At 49.8% G+C, this 4515-nt stretch overlaps 1 protein-coding gene across 2 annotated transcripts in view; it reads right to left on the bottom strand.

The window, feature by feature from the left end:
- The window catches only part of Stard8 (StAR related lipid transfer domain containing 8), a 72222-nt gene that overhangs the window by 28965 nt on the left and 38742 nt on the right, over nt 1–4515 (bottom strand). The window contains exon 1 of one of the 2 annotated variants that reach the window (XM_031365470.1): nt 3612–3825. The exons of the other annotated variant lie outside the window; for it this stretch is intronic. The gene's annotated coding sequence lies outside the window, so the exon portion shown is untranslated. Of the gene's footprint in view, nt 1–3611; nt 3826–4515 lie in introns of those variants that run through there. 2 annotated transcript variants of the gene reach the window in all.

Below are 4515 nucleotides of genomic sequence, written 5' to 3'. Positions count from 1 at the left end.
AGCAGTTTTGCCCTGGTCTGAACCCCAGGGCAAAACAACTGGAAATGAGAATACTAACCACACTTGGGATGATACTATGGGACTAGGTTTGGTGTGAGAGCGGAGCGATACTGTGGTTATTTGTTTTAAGTCCTTTCTCTTTTCGAAAGATACACTGATCTATTTTTAGTTCAATTTGATAACTGGCCTGAGATTGGTTTCAAAGTAAGAAGAAAAGCAGTAGGTGGGATGATGTGGTCTTTGAGTCCTAATTACACTGATTGCTTCCCTTTTAAAAATATGCTTATTTTTTTAATAATATTTTTAAGCCCTCCATGAGGAGTGTCTCAGGCCGCTAAACCCCTTGACTAGATGGCGGATTTCCCAATGGTGGGGGTCAGAAGCAGGGGTCCTTCCTGAGCACTAGCTAGCTGCTTGTAGCTTACAAAGCACTTAGCTATTGATCCCCTCGTTTATTCTGGTGAAGCACAGAGAAGAAAGCCACCAGGGAGTGAAGGTGTGGAGAGAACAGCAGACACTGGATTTAGACCTCTAATTCCTTGTTCTTTGTTCTGTGACACCCTGGACTGCTAAGGCACTTAACAGTGGATTCTCAAATCCCTGCTTGGGGCCGAAGTAAACAGGAACAGCAAGTGCTCAGCACGCAAGTCCCCACTATGGAGGGCCGCACCAGAGGAAACTCAATACACAAACTCAGCATTTCAGACTTGTGACTATGGTGCAGACTGGGGACCTCTAATGCACTGACTCATACTGACAAGGACCCATGTACATATAAGCACACACACACACACACACACACACACACACACACATGCCAAGCCCCCGAGTCACAAATTATGAAAGTATTAATGAACCCTTGTCACCAAACAACTGCATGACCAGAACAGTGCTCAAACCTCTCATCTGGGATTGTGGGGTGGGAGAGACTATAAAACTCACTTGAGGGTTAGGGGTGGACCTCAGTACTGGAGTGAGAACCTAGAATGCACCAGATCAAGGCTTCCATCCCCACATCCCAACAACACAAGAAAACAACCCCTATCCCCAGATCCTCCAAGACTTTAACACATTGATGAACCTAGTCCTCCTATTCCAAACTCTGAAATCTCTGACAACCCCACACTCAGCAGCCAAGTGACCTAAGGCCATAAGGTTTGATCCTAACCAAATTGGAAGCTTAAAAAAAGAAAAAGAAAGAAAAAGGAAAAGTTCTCTCTCTCTCTCTCTCTCTCTCTCTCTCTCTCTCTCTCTCTCTCTCTCTCTCTCTCTCTCTCTTTCTGAGACAGGGTTTCTCTGTGTAGCCCTGGCTGTCCTGCAACTCACTCTCTAGACCAGGCTGGCCTCGAACTCACAAATCTGCCTGCCTCTGCCTCCCAAGTGCTGGGATTAAAGGCGTGCACCAGAAAAAGTCCTCTTTTAACTCAACAATAAAGTAAGTCCTTCTTCCAGCTGAGGACCCCTTTACCATCCTTCCCCAAGAACTTGCTGTTCTTGGAACTCACATTATTTAGAGCTGGAACAAGGAGCTTCACAAGTTAGCTAATAAAAGGCAACATCAGAAACATCTCAGCCCAAGATTGCCCCCTCCTTCCCTTGTGACTGCCTGGCTGTTGTGTCCCTGCTGCCTGCCATGCTTCTACCTGGCTCTAGATGTGCTGTGCTCCAGTTCTAATCTAAGGTCTCCAAAATGGATTTCTTAAAAAATTTTCAATACATATGAGGAGGGCAAGAGGTGGCAGAGGGGGTGATGATGAGCAAAGTACAATAGCATGCATGCATGGAAATACTAATAAAGACATTCATTATTTTGTACATTAACTAAAAATTAATAAAGATAAGACTGAAGGCCAGTTTGGGCCTCTTGGTACCCCTTTCTTTTTCTCCTCTGCTCCAGCTTTGAACATATTGCCATTAACTTTACAAGACTCGTTGTTGCCTCCTTTGCATCCACAGAAGGTGCATGGCCACTGTGCCATCTTTATATCTCCAGATATCATCTCCTGGCAGCCTCTCATGAAAGCAGAAGGGACCCTCAGACGCACACAGAGGCTTGGTGCTTTTCAAAGGTCCCTTAGCACTGTGGAATAAGAGGAAGCGAGCACCAGAGAAGAGCCTCAGTATGGCATCTCTCAGCTCTAACTATAGAGATTCAAGGAGCAGAAATTCCAAGTCCAAAACCTGGGTGAAAGAAGGTCCTCCCAAGTAAGGACCAACACCAGATACCCGGTGGCGAAATGGCAGCTACAACTTCAGGATAAAAACTTTCTCCCTACCTCTCCCACTCGACCACTCACCTAGACACCTCCTGTGTTTTGGGCTGCCCACCTCCAGTCCCCAGGAAAGAAATGGCTCCCTTTTATTCCAAGAAGGTGAAGGCGAGAGGAAACCCAGACAGCAAGGATACTGACGGCTCAGGCAGGGACTGCAACCCTTAGAGTGGGCGTGGGCGCTGGTGCTGCAGCAGGAGTCAAGGTTTCAAAATAGCCTTGGGTGATTCATTACCCTCTTCTCCCAGGATTACTGGGTGCGCTGAGAGAGACCCAAGCAAACTAGGACACCAGTCCTTTGCCTGAATGTCATGTCTAAGTGCAACCTCTGGGGTCCCCAAAGTGAGAAGCCTAGTGTCTGGAAGAAAAGTCCCATCCCTCCTCACATTCAGTTTGCCGCCTGGCCCACAGTAGTTTTTCAGCTAATCTACTGCATAACCATCATAAGACCCACCAACTGCCTACGTCCAGTCACCCCAAGTGTCCCAGAGAACATCTTTCTTTACTTACTGGTTTAAAAGACTGGGCCCAGGCACCAAGTTAGCCAGTGTCAGAGGCGAAGAAACTGGGGCCCTTTTGATACTGAAATCTAGCTGCCAATTGAGGTGCCATTGAAAACACTTGACACTCACGAAAGCATGACCTGCCTGAGGTCATATGAACTGGCGGAACCCCGGTTTCCTGAGTGGTAATTCAGTGCTGAACTTGAGCAAGCGTTGTAAGAGACATTGAGACTACCCAAGTGAGAGCTCCCCCAAACTTCCGTCTAATAGCCTTTCGTCTGAGCTTTTCTAATCTAAACTTATGTGGGACTTCATGGCAAACTGAGTCCCAGCGACTTATCCAAAAGTATTTATTAACTTGCTCTGCGCAGCTACCCAGACAACAGCTCACTCTCAGGAGTTGTCCAGGTGGGAAGGCAGTGAGACAGGGGCCGACGGAGAAGTCCATGGGGCTAAAGCCTTCCTGGAAATGTCCCCCGAAGTAGAAGGAGGGCAGAGTGGGCACCCCCTCCCTCCCGCCTGCCGCCCACTGAGTCCCTGGGAAGGCCGCGGCGCCAGTCACGCCAGGGGTCCTCGAGCCACCAGAGCAGCCCGTTTGCGGGGCTCTGATGGGAGTGCGCAGCCGGCGCAATCAGGGGTCTCTAAGTTTCTATAACTCTGAACCCCGCCCATAAGCAGAGGCAGCCGGGGCTACTTTCCTTCCTGTCTCTCGCGTCCTCAGCCCAGCGGAACTGCCAGGAGAGCAAAAGGGCTGGAGCGCCACAGCGGCTAAGCGGAATACTAGAGGTCAGGGCCCCAGTCTGCCTGGGTGTCCCCCTGACGTCGCCCCAACTCTTACTTGGCAGCCGCGTCCACACAGCGGCAAAGTGATAGGAGGCAAGCGCGGGCAGGGCTGCTCGAAGAAGACACGCGTGGAGCCAGGGGTAATGGTGCCAGCCAGAACTGCAGCTATAGCAGCTGCTTAGCCGTTGTCAACTAGACTATGCTCGCCGCTCAGGTTGGGAGAGAGGGAGCATTCCCGAGTAAGCCGGAGTGGTGCTCCGCCCACCTACAGGTCCCTAGACCAATGAGGGCACAGTCCAGTCCCTCCCCACCCCGCCTCCTCCCCAAAAGCGGTCCAAATAGGGTGGGCGGGGCTCTGCCAGCCAGCTTCTCCAATGCCCTGAGCCCCTGCCTTTCCCTCAGGTCACTCAGCTGGAAGCCAAAGCCCAGGGCCCAAAACAGAGCTTTGAAAGAGCAGAACTTAAAGGAGTGAGACGACCACGCAGACTTGTATTTATTGGGTTCTGAATGTGTCTGGCACTATATGCAGGTTTCTTATCTATATGCCATGTGCGCAAGAGGGTTTCAGTGACTTGTCCGGGATAATTTATAGTAAGTCCAGAAGACTCCTTCTGTGAGATGCATAATTAGTAGACGGAAGGGACTCCATAAATGTCCAGGAAGTTGCCATTCCCACCTTATTCAGGCACCAGCATTCTGCAACCTCCCCAGTACCTAACCCTCTGTCCACTGCAATCTAAACTCTACTTGGATAACATAGGGCACCAAAGTTAATTATACCAGGAGAGGGCTTCCAGGAGTTCTGAAACCAAGTACCCCCAGAAAGCCTGTTCAAATTCAAGAAGAACCAGTGTTAAGAATTGGTTTATAGCCCCGGCAGTGGTGGCGCACGCCTTTAATCCCAGCACTCAGGAGGCAGAGGTAGGCGGATTTCTGAGTTCAAGGCCATCCTGGTCTAC

The sequence above is a fragment of the Mastomys coucha genome, chromosome X, assembly GCF_008632895.1.
Source record: "Mastomys coucha isolate ucsf_1 chromosome X, UCSF_Mcou_1, whole genome shotgun sequence".
NCBI classification, from domain to species: Eukaryota; Metazoa; Chordata; class Mammalia; order Rodentia; family Muridae; genus Mastomys; species Mastomys coucha.
The sequence above is the reverse complement of the archived record's forward strand: the minus strand, read 5'-3'. Positions and strand labels throughout refer to the sequence as shown.